Raw genomic sequence first — 17,850 nt, forward strand, 5'->3', positions numbered from 1 at the left:
ACCTGGAGCTAGACGTTCGCTAAGTCTGTTTATAAAACTGGAGATGGAAGCCTGGTACAGACTGGGTTTTACCTAAGCAAAAAGGGAACTGCTGATACAACGCTGAGGACTCTCAGCAGGTCACAAATGGATATAGAAATAGGTATAAAGAGTCTAGAACTGGAAGGAGTTGCCCAAATTTGAGGTACTGGCAGCAGTGTTCAGCTGGCTGGAATAATGAAGATAGATGGGTGGGTGAGTCACCACCTGCCCCCTGTGGGACATGTTGAGAAGAGGTGTAGGAGCCACTGGCACTTGATGGCTGGGGGGGTTACTCCAGAAAGCTTATGCTTTACTTTGATGATTTTACCTTTGTTTGTGGGCTCTGGGAATTACTCTGAGGACATCCAGGCTTCACCCAGACTTTGGGCCCCATCACTGGACCAACTGGATCCCAGACTGCCCAGGGATGGGAGACTGAAGATTTCTGTTGGTTTCTTCTCCCTCACCTGTCCCCGCTCCCTGATTCTATGCTCCTCCTCAGCTTCCATCCAACCAACTCTGAGGCTGACGGAACCACATTGCACCATCATGACAGGCCGAGACACCCTCTCAGGTTCTGCAAGCCAGACATGCCACCACTGAACCTGTCTGGAGCTGCCCTGCCTGCATTGATTCCTGGGACAACCCCAGACAGAAAACCGCATTTCCCCAACCTTTGCTGCCTCACCTTCCCTCCCCCTCCTGTGCCAACCCCTTTGCCTAAAGAGCTGGAATAATCTCTGACCATGTTGACCTGAAACCCAGCAGCAAACCTAGCCTTTCTTTCCTTTCCCCAAAGGGGTAGGCCCTTTAATATCAGCAAAGAATTCTGACCACCTTCCCTCTAAAGGACTCTGATAAACACTCCAGTCAGACTAGTTCCAAGGCAGAGCCACTTCCCCGTCAGAACTCAAACAGCTCAGACTGTATTTTCCCTCTTTGCGTTGAGTGAGTAGTGGAAGGAATTTGGACAGGGCAGTTGCTGTACTAAGGTGCACTCACACCTGACTGCTGAATGGTGGGGCAGGAAACAAAGGTCAAGTTAACATCTTAGCCTTCTGCGCTCACCACTCTTCACCACAACAGAGGGGACGGATGGTACCACCTTAGCTCTCTGCCTAGGAGCAAACTGATTGAGAGATCCCCCAAGCAACTACCCTGGGATGTATTTGCAAACCAGAACATTAGAAGGCAGTGACAAGCCAAGAGCGATATGTTAATAACAATAATATCTGGACTTTCTATAGTGCTTTTCATCAGTGTTTTTTCAGAGGCAGTATAATCAGCTTCATTATACAGATGGGGAAACTGAGGGACAGAGAAACAACGTGATCTGCCCAAGGTCACCCAGTAAGACAGTGATAGAGCCAGGAATAAACCTCAGTCCCAATCCAGTGCTCTATCCACTAGGCTACAGTGACTCTTTGCCAAGCCCTAGATGGAACAGCATACAGTTAGGACCAACCAGGTTTTCCTAGGTGCTAGGCTATTGGGCTGTTTTGACCCTGCTTTCATGGACCCTACAGAGTCAGTCACTTGACCATGAGCCATTTGGTTCCTCCTTTATGGACCTGCTCCCCTCTGTTTTGCGGAGAAAGGTTGGTTTGCAGCTAAGAGCACAGATCAGGTGCCTATCACTTACATTTCTAGCTCCCGGGAGACGCTGACCACCCCAAGGTCCTCGCAGGCTTTTTGCAGGATCACAGAGGGTTTTAGCTCCCGCAGCTGAACGTAGGTGGTCTTTGCGCTGTTAATGATGTTCGCAGCAGAGACACAAGTAGGCCATGCTTGGCGGCCGGGAGGAGATAGAGACATGACCATAAACACTGGGATGCTGGAGAGCAAGTTGTCCAGAAATTTCCATGATGCAGGATCAATGAAGTGGGCTTCATCAATAACAAAAATGAGAATGTTTTTCTCCACTTCCTAAAAAAGGGCAAAAAATTGCCTGAATAAGGTGTTGCTTCAGTTACGTATATCTTGCCTTCAGGCCAGGGCCAGGGGTGTCATACCCCCACCCCCGTGACTGCTACTCCAACCTATGGGGTGGAAGAGCAGCTGCAGCTCCTTTGTGTTGGTTAGATAGGATATGGGGATCTGCACAGTAGCGTAGCTAGGGGGGTGCAGGGGAAGCAGCCGCTTCCCCTCAGCACATTTTTCAAAAGTGGCGCCTGCCGGGCCGGCGCTGGGCTCCTGCAGGCAAGGGGGGGCAGCACGGCCGGAGGAGCCATTGGGGGGGCGGGCGCGGCCGGAGGAGCGAAGGGGCCGGCTCCTCGGCCATTGCGCCCCATGCTCAGCGCGGCCCCAACATTCCTGTCTCGGTTCAGGGCTCAGCGGCCGAGCGCGCCCCGCCCCTGGATACGGCAGCAGCAGCATCTCCTAGCAGCGGCTCGCAGCCCATTGTACAGTGCAAAGAGAGGCAGGGATGGGAGAGGGGACGAGAAGCCCCAACACGTCTAATGTCCCAAGCGCCTCCCGGAAGCGATCGGGGGACAAATATCAGGAAGCAGCAACAGGCTTCTTCTCTGGGTCCAGTGCTGGGCTGCCAAGCACACCCGCCCGGGCCAAGGGAAACAGGAAGCTGCCGGAAAGAGGTGGGGATCTGCCCGCCTGCCAGCTGCTGCCCACCCCATTGCTCCGCTCCCCCACAGCCCCCCGGAGAAGCGAGCAGCGCCCGGCACCCCTTCCCCACGCCCGCAGCCTCCAGCCCGGCTTCAGGGCAGGGGGGCAGCCCGCACCGCCTGGAGTTTCCCGTGAGTCTCTTCCCTCCCCCTCCCGCGGCGGCCGCCCAGCGTGGTGTCATGTTTTCCTCCGAGTCCGAGGTCGCTCGGCAGCTGGTGAGTCCCGCCTGGGGGCACGTGAAACTTTCTCGCCTCTTCTCCCCCACTTCTCCGACCGCACCCTAAAAACTTCCTCGGCCGGGCCAGGCAGTGCCATGCCCAGCCCCCTCCCCCCGGACTGAGCCCCTCCGAGGGGGGGCGCAGCATGGCCGCAGCGTGGCCGGGGGAGCCAAGGTGGGGGAGATGCGGTACGGCTGGAGGAGCCAGCTAAGGGGGGGGGCGCGGAGCGGCCGGAGGAGGAGCCAAGGGGGCATGGCCAGAGGAGGAGCCAAGGGGGGGGGCGCCTTTTTTATGTTTGCTCCCCCTGCACTTAGAACCTGGCTACGCCACTGGGTCTGCATACACATGGATCCATGTCCCCGCCCACGGCCTGACCCCCCCGACCACCTCTAACGTGACCTTCTGTGCTGACTAGGGAGGAGACAAGGTCCAGAGCTTTCCTCCCAGACAGCTTATCCCACTTCATTCATGCCCGTGTAAGAGGGTTGTGTCCCTGCACACCGTGGGCAATGTCACCCAAGATGATTACACTCATTTGGAAAGAGGGGTTAGTTATGTTTTTCCACTCTGGGGGTATAGTCCCTGCATTTTGGGAGGAGATCCAAGCTTTGGGACAAAGCGTGAGCCAGTTTCATGGAGAATCCATCCCATAATCTGAATCTGAGAAGGGCCAGAAAGTGCACTCGGTGGTACAGAAAGACATAGTTCCTGCCCTCTAACAGTGAGTGCAGGTAACAGGAATTAGGATTGAGGAGGGATATAGAGGATAAGGCCATAAGGAAAATGACCGGAGTACACCGTATTCCCAGCCTGCTAACCAGCTGCTCATTAGCAGAATCTGCAAGTCCAGTGCAGTCTGGGGAATCATTTCTCTCCGTTTCACAATAAAGAGAGTGGTTCACCTTCTGCAGTATTTTCACAAGAATTAGTTCCATCTCCTCTGTCCTTGTTTCATGATCCATTTCGGAAACCTCGGCAGAGGTGGGAAACTAGTCAGAAAAAAATGAGAACAGTAAGCAGAAGAGGCAGCGTTCCTGTTCATGCTATACACATTCATGGGAAAAGCCCTGATTGAAATGTCCAGCCTAGTGAGACGCACATGTTCATCTCAGTGTCTATCCTTTCCATACAGGGTTTGCATCATCTAGGGCATGTGTACATGAATATACCAAGGCCTCTGCTTCTAGATCCTCCGTCTAAGTCCAGCTGAACAATTAAACTACCGTCTGACAGCTCTTTGGTGACCTATGTGAAATAAACTGTTGGTCTTAGTCCTGCTCTTGGTAGGACGGTGCCTACAGCAGAGGAACTATGGGTGAAATCCTGGCCCCACTGAAGTCAATGGGCATTGACTTCCCTTGTGATTCCGTTGACTCTGGTTGACTGACAGTGGACAGGCTAAAAACTGGAGGGGCTGTGATAGCTGAAGTGCCCTCTCACCCAGAGAGGTGGTACTTTCAGAGCAGAGGTGGGAAGTTGTGTGTGTACAGCAGGCTCACTCCGCCATTATGGGAATTCTGGGGATAAGGAGAAGGGTTTCGTTCTCCAGGGCTGCCGAGCCTGCACATTTCACCCAGCTTCCATTTTTGAAGCCTCACCCTCCATGACACCTTTTTCCCCTTAGGCCTCTTTCGAAATTTGATGTTTCCATGCTGTGCAGTGACAAGCAGCAAAAGCAAATCTTTGAAGTGTGGAGAACAAGAAATGAACTCCCCCATTGACTTTTATGGCAACCAATGCAGCTACCAGGGCAAATCTTTCCCTCCACATTCAACTTTTCTCCACTCCTGTTCCCCTTGAAAAGTCAAATGCAACTTCTCATTGGAGGGGGTCCTCTTACCATCACTGATTAGTATCCACCCATTCTCTTAACTGCTCTCTAAGTGCCCTGAGCCCCCATCTGAACCCCCAACTCCCCAAGCGCTGCCTTCGAAGTCTTTCCTGGGATGAGTCAGGGCTATTTCTTGCAATCTCACAAGTCTGTGAGGAATTGCTTCCCTTCCTTCTGTGTAGCTGCAGATGGCCGACATTCTGTGAATATCCTTTCGAATGTATAGGAACAAAGTCCAGGGTGTGTGCACAGACTAGGATTCAGGCTCACCAAACAGGTCAGCGTCATGACCGCGAGAAGGCCACTCCCAGAATAAGAGTGAGGAAGTGGGACAGGTGAAGTGGATGGCATCCGATCGACAGCATCATGCCACTAATTCTTCCATGAAGATCTAGGAGCAAACATTTCTGCAACCATACCCAGCACCCTGTATATCCCAATTATAATGACGGTGTTGAATTTCATGAGCATTCACACCTTTGAGCCAGTGTGCAATTTCAGGGTAAGAATAAAAAATGCTGAGATGCCGAATTGGTGTGAAGCCAGGTAAATAACAGAACCCAATTCCACAGACATGCTTTTCCCCCAGAGAGTGAGGGCTTTCTCCATTACCTTGACAAGAAAGATGTTATTCAGGAGGCAATAGTAGGACTCTTCTACCACACTTCGGAGTTTGTCTTGGAGGATTTTCTGTCTTTCAGCATCAGATTTACAGGCCTCAATCCCCAGAAACATGGCCATGAGTGTCTTGATGACAAAAAAATTCTGCTGCACATTTATCTTCGTCAGCTCCATAGCAATAACCCTGCATGGTGAAAATGAAGAGAAATTATAAGGAAGTTCTAATGGGGAGTCAAGAAGAGCCAGGACATTCTGAGAAAGAATTACAGAAACACAAACCTACCACTTACCACATGGACATCTAGACACATAGAAAAAGCTTCCAAATGAAGGAGAAATAATGGAACCAGGGTTCTTCAGCACTTTCTGATCAACCTCCAAGTCAACTACAAGACATTTCAGCCCCTGATTTTCTTTATGGATAAATGGCAGAGGATCAGCAAAGGATTTGAGCAATGTCTCCTGGTCTCTGTTTCCTCCATGGCTGGTACAAAGCAACCTAACCCCAGAGCTCAGCCTCTCCATTTTTCGCTTTTGTTTGTGGGACACAAAAGATTAACAGCCTTGAACTGATCTCCAACCACCTTTTCTAACCACACCCCTTAGGTTACTGTCAGAGTCCAGTCTGATCAGTCTGTTTATTGTCTTCTGGAGAACACACCCTTGTCAAAAGCACCTGGCTGCTTTCAGTTCAGTTCCATGCATTCCCCTGGACTCTAAAGTCATCCTGCATTGAAAAACATGCAACCAGACATACCCGTGAGCATCCATCCCATTAGAGCTGCTCTCATTGCCCTATCGCATGCATCCAAAAATGCCTTTTCTTAGTGATGGACCATCTCCCAGCCCTTCACTAATGACCTTTTTAAAGTTTGTCCATTTCTCTTGGGGAAAAAAACCCCGCACACTTATGAGCTTTCATCCACAGTTCAAAAGTTGCATTAGCCCACGAAAAGCTGAACAAAACCTTTTGAAATTTCAACATTTTTAATGTTGAAATTTGAAAGGTAAAAAAGGACTTTTTTTTGTTAATATTGACAATTTTCATGGAAATCTTTCCCCAGCTTTCAACCAAGTATTGAGCTGATCAAAATATTTCAAATTTTGAATTTTCAAATTAAATGGGGGGAAAATGAGGGGAGACTTAATAAAACAAATTTGCAAAATGCCCCCAATTTATTTTTTAGCAGCTCTCCCATCTACACTGTCTTGCTAGACATGTTTCCTCTTTAGCATCTCAGTCGAATAGCACTGAAACATGAATCTGACTTGATCTGGGTCAAGGAATCTCTCATAGGATGGATGGGAGAGCCATCTCTTTTTGATGCGTTTTCATGCCCTGCTAGTTTTGAGGTTCCCAGAAATCACACTTCCCATATGTTGCCAGAAAACAGATGGACGGCTATTCCTCCGGATTCATGGGAGGTGGATAGCTCAACAAATCAACTGGACAAGAAGCCACAGTTAATCAAAGAGCAGGTGAGGTTAATCCTTTGAATCACGGAAGGACCCATCCAACCGTAAGTGAATCTTTCAGATTGCCTCATTTATTAAATGACGAATCAGAGCAGCAGGCTGGCATTGATAGGGACGATTGGACCACTGGTTGTTTCATCGCTCCTGTGACTGTGCTGGCTATTTCTGTACATGAAATAATAGTTGTACTAAAGGAGGAAGTTACTAAAAGCTCCTCTCCCCCAGGCAGGGCTCATTTAAGCCATTAGAGGTCAGCTTTCAGCCAATTAGACAGGCATTTGGCCATCTCAATCTGTGCCAGCCTCACACAGCCTCCATACCATTTGGCATTATTGCAATCTCTGGAGGAATGTTACAGCACAGGATCACGATGCAAGGGCAGAGGTGTGTGGGGCACAGGGGGTCAGGGGTATCAAAGTGAAGTTAAAGACACTTACTTGTGGCCAGCCTCCTGGCCTAAGTAGGCAATTTCAGCAAGTAACTTGCTCTTTCCATAGCCCATAAGGCCTTCATATATTATGACGTGGCCTACTGTAGACCCCACAAATCCTTTCAACGAAGAGTTATACATTTCAAGCTCTTTTTCCCGACCTAAGAAACATGGAGTGACTTTAAGAAAGCAAAGACCAATGCACGTCCCTTTCCCTCTTTGCTTAGCAGTGGCAGCATGTCTCCACCCATATCGGAAATGCATACATAAGTCACTGGTTCATTTCCACCTCTGCTGCAATCCTTATCTATCCCTTTCTCCCCACTCATTTTGATAATTGCAGCTCCCCTCTCTAGCATATTCCCAAACCCGACTGTCCAGATTCCAGCACACCGCTGCTACCCTCCCCACCACACACACAAAGAAGTGTGACCACATTATTCCTATCATCACACAACCACTTGTTCATTCCAATACCCGGTGTCACTCTTCAGATTTGTATCCAGTCTCCTTTACAGACCCTGAGCTACATTCACTGGAGCTGGCACAGGGAAGTATAATTTACATCTCTCCTTATCAGCCTGCCAACCAGGAGATTCATCAGCTCCTACAGGACAACAGGATTCAAATTTAGAGATGCGGTGGGGCTCACCTGGTATTTATCTCATAGAAATGGAAGGGACCTTGAAGGTCATCAAGTCCAGTCCCCTGCCTTCACTAGCAGGACAAAGTACTGTCCCTGACAGGTAGGTGTTTTTTTTTTTTTTTTGGTTGTTTTTTCCCCAGATCCCTAAATGGCCCCCTCAAGGATTGAGCTCACAACCCTGGGTTTAGCAAGCCAATGCTCAAACCACTGAGCTATCCCTCCCCCCATTGGAGGTATTGGGGTGCTGGATTCTAGCATTTTGTTTCAACCCCATTTGTCAGTAAAGTGAAAAGATGCTAATCAAAGACACAAAGGGAGTGAATATGAGGGGTAAGAATGCGCATGTATTCCTTCGAGACAAGGTGGTGAGTATGAGGAATATCTTTATTGGATCAACTTTGGCTAGTGGAAGAGACAAGCTTTCAAGTCTCACAGAGCTACTTGTCAGGTCTGGGGAAGGTAACCAGAGTGTCACAGCTACACACAGATGGTTAAGCGTAAGGAGATCACACATGTTGCCTGAGACCACTTAAAATGAAGTGGGCAGTTAACACCTCTGCTGGAAAGTTTGTTTCTTCCACCAACAGGAACTAGTCCAATAAAAGCTATTCTCTCACCCACCTTGTCTCTCTCCTCTCCTGGGAGCAATACAGCTACAACAACATGGCAAACATGTATTCCACACTCTTGTCTGACCATGGATAGATCCTGCAGTCCATAGCACCATATAAGACCTGCAGGATCAGGCACCACAATGTCAGTGTAAAGGCCCTGTATCTTTAAGAACATCCCGAGCACATCTCAGAGCTTTACATTTCTGAATGATCCCAAGGGTCAGTCACTTAATATCCTCAAGTAGTGGGTCCCCCTCAGACATTTCCCCCCACATCCATCGCTTCCTTGGGCATCCTCTTCCCAGCAGCAACAACTGCTCCACAGGTTCCGAATGACAAACCAACTGGAGTTCCGAAGAGCTCTGTCCACCTACCCAGTAAGTGGTAATACTCAGACCTCTCCTTGGTGAGCTGCGCTTGGCCAATCATTCTGCAAGGAGGAAGAGAAAGGAAAGCTGCAGTCAAAGAGCGAAAATACTCCTGGTCAGACTGAGTGGGGGCGCAGCTGGGCTGCCCACTCTCTCTGAATCCAAGCACTGCTTCCAAGAACGGTTTCATTATTCTTAGCCTCCTGTCCCCAGACGCTCAAGTTGAGCTGGAGTGAAGTAGTGTCATGGGGTTTCCCTTCAGAAGAGCGCTAAAGGAACATCAAGTGAAGTGTGAGGCTTCAGCTAACCTAACAGGCGGGTGTGTGCTCTGTCTCTTTGGAGGCCGTGAGCGTAAAGTGAGAGGGACTGGATGCTGCAGGGAGACATTTCTGGGGAACTTGGCAGCTGGGACTCACTGATTGTTACTGGCAAGCCCACATTTAGACTGGCAGAGTCTTGAGGAGTTTGCTGGCAAGGCAGACAGACTGGTGCGTCAGGGACCTGCCACACAGCTTAGCAGCCCCAAAGCTCTTGCTCTTGCTAAGGCAGGTGGTAACAGTGGCTCACGGTTCTGAGGGTTCTGAGCATGACGTCCCAGGGGACACTTACGGTTTCTCACTGATGCCAAGATAACGATAGACCACGCCGGGATTCACAACTCCTTTCATCTCAGCCCGGGGGAGCTCTTCAAAGAAGCAATGAGGCAGCCTGGAGTTGGCATAGGTCACTGCATCACAGGACACTAACCCCGGATAATACATCATCATCCGGGCAGCGAGATTCACCTTCTGGCCAATGACTGTGTGGTGGAGAGAGCAAGAAAATGGGCACTGGAAAGTTAACTGAGCTCCCGCTCATCCTCCTGTGAACAGCTCCATATGTATCCATGCATACATACCCCTCCACCAGCAAAAATACGCAGCCTACACACACACTCTGTGGGTACCCAGGGGATACCAACCATGCACAGGACCAGAGAAACAGACTGTACCTGTGTATTCGTGCCTTGCATGATGGCCAACTATTCCGCAGAACACTGACCCGCCGGTAACCCCGATGGAAACTATCCTAGCAAGCAATGAGAGCAACATGGAGTCAGCAATCCCAAATGTCCAGTCCCTCTTGCCACATCTGCTCATGCACCCTCTCCCCCACCCCCACTCCTGTAGTGCTAATTTGTATTGACTATCCCCACATCAACCAGCTAGGTCTCCCAACAGCCTGTGTGCAGCTCTGTGTGTGTGCAAAAGGGATGGAGAAGAGGGCAAGGAGCTTCCCTCACGCACGTCCCCATGTAATGACAGTTCTTGTGCTTCCCGGAGTGCAGAATGCCATGAGCTGGCATTGCTGTTGGAACTAGCCTCCCCAGAGAGATGGGCCACAGCCCCACCTGCTCCCCACCCCAGCTAGCCGAGCTGACTCCAGGCCAAAGGGAGCCCATGTCCATCCTTTGCAAGTGTGCCACAGAGGCCGCATTCCTTAGGCAACTCCACAGGCACAATGTCTCTTTGACCTCCCCATGGGTGGTGAGTCCCTGTTCTCCCTGTAATGCAAAGCCACAACTGAACCCTCATTTCCTGGTGTGGAACTGGAGGTGAAGCCCTGGCTGAAAGTTCAGGGAAGTATTCACATTTTCTGAACACATTCATCTGCCCGCAGTAGAAATCCTGCGTGCTTAAAATGCTTCCATGGGTGGGGGAGTGGTGAGATGGGTGTAGAGTTTCAGCCCTCCCACCTTGCATCATCCAGCTGTCCAGTCTGTTATACCACACCCACTGCTATGGTATGCGTATGCCTCCCATATTTATAATGGGTGCACACAGCAAAAAACTGCTTAACTGTAATTGTCCCTGGACACTGATCTCGCAGGGTACTCACACCTGGAATTTAATTCTCTCACGTGTGACTGGTTGAATTTCCCTGGCTCTTCATGGTTTGCATGCCCCTTAAAAGGAGTGGCTACTGGGCAAAGCACAAGACACACACACCCCGATACTGGCTATCACGCACTATTCCTGGCTGAATATAAATGCTGCCCTCTGAGTGTGCCAGTCTGAATTCTCCTTGCTGAGAGTCAGGAGCTGGAGGAACGTCCCAGCAGAAAAAAGGAGTGAGGTTACACAAAAACTTAACAAGGTTAGTGCCAGTGGTGTAAAAAGGGAGTGGAGTTTGGATTGGTTTTGACATTTATAGACACAAAAGGGGACAAAGGCTCTGGTCCCACAAACATGCAGGAGTTTTATTTGAAGCCTCGGTGAAGTCAGCAGTGCCTGCGTGCCAAGCCACAGGCCTCAAAAATTCAGCAACCGGACCAGAGCATGCTGGAAGATAGCAGAGGGTGAAGGGCTCTCTCCAAGCACTGCTGGAGTCCTGCTAGCTGACAGGCCTCGGGGTCCCCTTCAGCAGGGAGCTCCTCCACCGACTGCAGTCAAGAAGGACTTGATGGGTCCTTCAGAGGCCAATGGGATGGGGGGTGACAGTCAATAGGGGTTTGGCTCATGCTCTTTGTCCTGTTACCAATGCTCTCAAGGGGAAAAATGCCTTTAGAGATCAAAGAATTGGCCATTCTCACGCAAATGGAGCTGAGAATCCTGCCCAGCTGGCGTCGTTAGTCTTTTACTCTCTCTTTTCTGCAGGGACTGGACTTGTGGGTTGGAGTTTCTTGGGCTGTTGTGGGAGAGGTCAGTGAAGGTGGTTGGCTTTGCATTTTGCTCTGAATGATGCTGAGGTTCACGGTCATCCTGAGCAGGTTCCAGATTCATGGCCAGTCACCACAAAAGCGCCATCAGCCGCACCCACCAGTATCACCTCTGAGGCTGAGGTTCTACTGCTCCAGTGGCACATAGCTGTCTTAGGAGGTCTGGGTCATGTAGAGTGAGGGGGAGCCCAGGGAAACTGGACTAATCCCAAATTTTGTCTCCCAGCTGTCATGTCACTGCCTCCTGCCCACTAGGGGGGCCCTCCTGTTGGGACGAGGGAGTTTCGATGACAAACAAGCCCATTAGCACTCCTGTAGGCAACATGGAGAACTACACCTTCCTGCTTACTTTATTTCCATGGACATCTTAGAACAGAAATTGAAGATTTTAAATGCGCTGTCCAAGGCGTGGGCGCTCTCGTCAACCTGCTTATCCCCAGGGAGCCCGAACACACACAGGAATGTGCAGCCCTGCCAGGGAGGGGAAAGAAAACACCAGAGGGGTGAGGGTTTTTTCCAAAGAGCAAATCAGTATCAATGTCTGTGGCAAACAGTTCCACTGTGCTCCAGCTCTCCCACCCACCCTGTTAGAGTAGAGCTGTCATACAGTACCCCCAAAATGCTCTGGGAGACCCCACCACCGCCTCAGACTCAGTCTCTTCAGCACCAAGCTTTTTATCATTCCTCCTGATCCCTGCCCTCCTCCTCCCTTCTCTATCCCTAATGACAGTGCCACTGTCCCTCCTGCCTCCTACTAGTCCCGGAGTCTCAGGGGAATGTTTGCCAGCTCCAGCTGCCCAACTGGAATGGCCTTGAAGCTCTGACCCACTTTGTCAAACATAAAGACTTTGTTGAGTTTGCCGCTGAAGACGTGGATGATGTTTGAGATCTTCACACTGACATCGTGGATGACCTTGCACAGATCCAAGGTACTGACGCTTTTGTCAAACTGCAGGTTCACAAAGACAATTGTGACCGGCCGAAGCTCAGATAAATATTCTAGAGGCTGGTTGTCATCGATCTGAAAGAGAAGAGCCAGATGTACTCAACAGTCCGTACTGCTGGTGAGCGGGAAGCATTCACTACTTCATATACCCCTCCTCCAGCTGGGCTGACTCTGCTCTCAGCTACAGGTGCTAACTCCACGAGGGCAAAGATGTTTGATCAGCTATTGCCATAGGAAGGAGGGGGCCCCCATCAATGGGAAGCACTCTCCAGTCTCAGGACGATGATCCTTTCAGCACAGGACTGGGAAATGAGGCTAGGCACCAAGGGGATAAAGGGGGAGATAGCTGAGCAGAGCCTGTCAATGTGACTTTGCTACAACCCAGGTCTCCCCATAAACTTTAAAATTTTAAACAGAACAAAGGAAAAGCTTTTTCATACACCTTACAATTAGCCCGTGGAACACATTGCCTGCAGTCAAGAACTCGGCAGATTTCAAAAAATTATGACAACATCCAGTGTTATAATAGTAAGGATTTCTTTAAATAAAACCCAATAGTTTTGGAAGGGATCTAAACCCTCATGCCTCAGGTCATAAACCAAGGGAGGGGGAAGGAAAAAACTTTCCATGTGAACAAGTTGATCCACAACTACCCACTGCAGGGTTTCTTGTATTTTCCTCTGTAGCATCAGGAGAACCTCAGAAAAATTCTAGCTGTGTGAAGCACAGACCGTCAAGCCAAAAAATAAAATTCTGTGACGTTACTGCAGTACCTTCTTCAGAATGTTTCTCATCACGTACTTCCGGAGGGACTTCTCCAACTCATCATTAGGAGACAATGTGGAGGTTGCTCGGAGGATACCTAGGGGAGGAAATTCAATGCTTTCAAGAGCAGAAGGAAGACTTGTGGTTAAACCGTAGGGTTTTATTCCTGGCTTTGCTCAAGGGCAGACTTTTACCAGTAGGGACTGGACAGTGCCTGGATGGGGATGGAGAGTCTTGTCTAACCCATTTCACTTACAATCTTGAAAATGCAAATCACAGTTCCATAAGCACCGAGTTTCTAATCTGCCGGGGGGGGGGTGGGGGGGTTCCCCCCGGCTCCCTGCAGGCCCCACCCTCACTCCACCCTTTCCCCCAAGGCCAAAGCTCTGCCCTGCTTCTTCCCACCCCCGCTCCGCCCCACCCCGCCTCTTCCCTGCCCCTTCCCACCCCTTCTCTGCCCAGTTCCATCCCTCCCCCAAGCACACTGCACCCTTTCTCCTCCTCCCTCTCCCCCAGTGCCTCCTGACACAGCGAAACAGCTGATCCGTGGTAGGCGCTGGGAGAGAGGGGGAGGCGCTGATCGGTGGGGCCCACCGGTGGGCAGAAGGGACTGGGGGGAGGGGGAGGATCTGGTAGGGGGGCTGCCAGTGGGTGCTCAGCACCCACCATTTTTTTCCCGTGGGTGCTCCAGCCCCAGAGCACCCACGGAGTCGGTGCCTATGCACAGTTGGGATTTTCTATTAGAAAATTCCTTGTGTGCTTATATCAGCACCACTGAAAGCTTGCTCACCCAGAAAGACTGTAGGCACTGAGCAGGGTTCCCTATAGTGTCTCTTCTTGCCAGCCAGGGGTCTCCATAGAGCTGACACAGAAAGTAGGGAGAGGGTCTCTTCTCCTCCACAGTCAGCGTAGCCCTTGCCGGTGTCCAGACAGGTTGAAGCCAGCAGGGGGGAGAAGGAGTTGAAATGCAGCTGGCTGCCTTGGGATTTTGGTGGCAGGGAATGGAGGACGACACAGGAACTCAAAGGGGTACAGGGCAGGGGCCCCCATGTGCAGTCCATTCACCCTCTCACATTTACACTGACGGAAAACAAAGGAATTTCAGCCTGCCGTCTCCCTGGGGTCAACACAGTAGATGGAAGAGGCACTCACTGTTATTTTCACCCGTGGGGTAGTGCTGTAGGTATTCGGTACATTTCCAGAAGAACTCGTTGAACTCAATCTCAGAGATGTACTTTATGTATCTAGCCTAAAGGCACACAGAATTAAAGGCGTCTGTCAGCTTCCACAAGCCTAGTGCAGAATTATTCAATAAAACGCACTCCCATCCTTCACTGTCACCTCCATCATCAACCTCCCTGTCAACTGGATGGAGGACACAGCAGTAATCAGAAAAGATTTTTTGGCTGGAGCAAAACAAGTGACGACGCTCCCAACGAATGCAACAAAAAGATTCTGCAGCCTCCAAAGCTGCGGTGAAAAGCCTTCCAATTCCACAATCTTTCTCCTGCTGGGTATCTGTGCAAGCCCCCAATCCTGCAAATGCTTACATACGTGCTTAACTTGAAGCACCTGATTGGCCCCACTGATTTCAATGGGCTTACTCAGATGCAGGTGCAGAACTGAAGCCCAGCTTCTTCTCATGACACCTGTCACTGAACTATCTCAGTGCCTCCAGAAAGATACTAACTAAAATCACAATAGGCCCACGGTCTGATTCTCCTCCCCATTCTCACAGCTGCTCTCCAAGAACCGATGCAAGGTGTAAGAGGGGGGTGCTCAAAATACCTGGTGGGCTGCAGGTAGCAATGCTCCCACTTCCACTCCCTGGCAGGTTGGTCGTATTTTCAGAGTTCAAAGCGGGGACACCAGGATTGGCGAGGGGGATGGATCAGGGAATTGGGTGTTATCCTGTCAGGATGAGTACTTGGGGCCTTTTACAGGAAAAGGCAGGGCAAGTGAGAACAGTATTTACCCTTCTGTGACCCCTTTCTTGTTCTCTCCTAGCCCTAATATCTCCCATTCCAATCTAGCTGTACCCTACCACCCCCCGACCACCCCCTCCACAGTCACTGATTCACCCACACTCTCAACCGACTCCATCAACCTTCCCACTCAACTCTTCCCTCAGCTCCCCACCTGCTGAGAAACACGCCCGACAAACATACCCTTTCCCCCAGGCTGAGATCCTCCCTCTTCCTAACAGACCTCCACAGCTCAGGCCCACACCCTCAGCTCTGAGCCCTGGCCACCAGACAGCCGCAGGCTAAGAATGCCCCCACACATCCCTCCAGGTCTAGCAAATCCATCCCCAGGCTCCAAAATCTTCCCCCTCCTACCTGACACCCATCACCACCAATCTCAGATGCCCCACAGGTCGGAACCCTGCCCCCTGCTCAGAAAGCTCTGGTATTCGCTGCTCTGCACCTCCTCCCTCTGCCACTTGCATCCCTTCTCTTGCAGAGACTCTTGCAGGGGCTGGAGGCTGCAGGGAGCATGGGTAAAGAGCCCCATACTCTGACTCTGTGGCTCTGTCCCCTGCACTACAGCAGCTACACTACCCAGTTCTGAGATCACTGGTGGGGCTTACCCCCCTTATTCCCTAACGACCAGCCACTCCTGGCAAGAGGAAGCCAAAGTTAAGTCCACATTCTACTATGCCTTCTTACTTCATCACCACTTTCAACTTTCGCATCACCATCCCTCTCGGCCCCCTCTGCCCAGCTGGTCCATTGGATACAGGCCCAATAACAGATATACACACAAGCATACGTGTGAGGTTGCATCCAGCAGAAGACAATGGGGCACGTAAACACACCCCAGCCTAGATAACAAAGCAATACACACGCCACTGGTTATGAACAATTGTTGCACACTCCACATTGCCCACCTTAACAGATCTTTGATCTTTAATTGTTTCTATCTCTATCATGTTCCTGTTACAGAGTTCCCAGCAGTTCGGCGATAGAATAACCTCGCTTGCTTTTGCTAGGTTTTGGGCCAACCGAACTTCATCCACTGCTCGGCCAAGTACCAGAAAATATTGGTGCTTATTGTCTCCAACAACAACTTTGGAGATGTGACCTGCAGATAGCCCTGACAAGAGAAACAAGATTGTTATGGAGGGCATTTTTACTTTACCATTTGTAATATATGTATCTCAATGATCTTAGAAGCGGATTTTGGAGGCCAACCTATTTTTTGGGGGGTGGGAGGTTTGGATCAGTTCTTGACAATATGTGATATTTATTCCAGGAATCTGAGGATTTCTAGAACAACACTCTCCAATGAATTAAACAGCATATCAGTTAATAAATAATAATAATGCACACATAATTATAAGGGTCACACAGTAGCATCTGTTATAAGGTTACAAATTGGTTTCCATTATAACAATCTGTTTATATCTGAAGAAGAAAGCAGTGTGCTGTAATCTTGGACTCCCATTCAGAAAATATCTGGATCTATGAGATTTGTAACAAGCTGTGTTACTCTCTGTGACGTTGCAGTCTATATGGTTTTATAATAATATATAATATAATAATAATATGTTAATGAGTGAATATAATATAATGTAATTGGAATATGCTTCATGCAAAAGGTCTCTTGTAAGGTATCATTACAAAGCTTATAATCTACTGAGTGTGATCATCCTATTTGTATAAATGTACCACTCTTGTATCTGAAACTAGAAATATGAAATATAACTCTGAGGGCCTATTGTAATTATGTAAAGTGTGGGCCATTAATGGTGGTTTGGAATCTTGATGACTCCCATTAACCAGGACAATTGACTGCAGATGGCTGTGTTTTACCTGTAAGTCTTATTGTATACGTGTGTGCTGGCAAGTGGGCAATGAAGTCTTGCAGTGACATGTGATCATGTCACCTGAACTGGAATCCATCTTTAACCTGGTGTCTTTCCATTAAGAAGGAGGGGGTGGGAACCCGGAGAGGGACAAAGGATTCCCGCCTTATGCAAAATATATATAAAAGGGTGGAACAGAACAAAGTGGAGGAGCCATCATGAAGAATCCCTTAGCTACCACCTGAGCTGAAACAAGAGCTGTACCAGGGGAAAGAATTGTGCCCAGGCCTGGAAAGTGTCCAGTCTGAGGAAAAAACTTACTGAAGCATCTCTAAGGGTGAGATTATCTGTATTCAGTTTGATTAGACATAGATTTGCACATTTTATTTTATTTTGCTTGGTGACTTTGTTCTGTCTGTTACTACTTGGAGCCACTTAAATCCTACTTTTTGTATTTAATAAAATCACTTTTTACTTATGAATTAACTCAGAGTATGTATTAATACCTGAGGGAGCAAACGACTGTGCATATCTCTCTATCAGTGTTATAGAGGGCGAACAATTTATGAGTTTACCCTGCTTAAGCTTTATACAGGGTAAAACGGATTTATTTGGGTTTAGACCCCATTGGGAGTTGGGCATCTGAGTGCTAAAGACAGGAACACTTCTGTTAGCTGCCTTCAGGTAAACCTGCAGCCTTGGGGCAAGTAATTCAGATCCTGGGTCTTTGCTGGAGCAGACGGGAGTGTCTGGCTCAGCAAGACAGGGTGCTGGGATCCCGAGTTG

General features: G+C 49.5%; 1 protein-coding gene across 1 annotated transcript in view; it reads left to right on the top strand.

The window, feature by feature from the left end:
* Nucleotides 1–17,850, top strand: part of LOC128836860 (zinc finger protein 585A-like) — a 133,681-nt gene that overhangs the window by 65,806 nt on the left and 50,025 nt on the right. The window lies entirely within an intron of this gene.

This window comes from Malaclemys terrapin, chromosome 4, assembly GCF_027887155.1.
Source record: "Malaclemys terrapin pileata isolate rMalTer1 chromosome 4, rMalTer1.hap1, whole genome shotgun sequence".
Taxonomy (NCBI): Eukaryota; Metazoa; Chordata; order Testudines; family Emydidae; genus Malaclemys; species Malaclemys terrapin.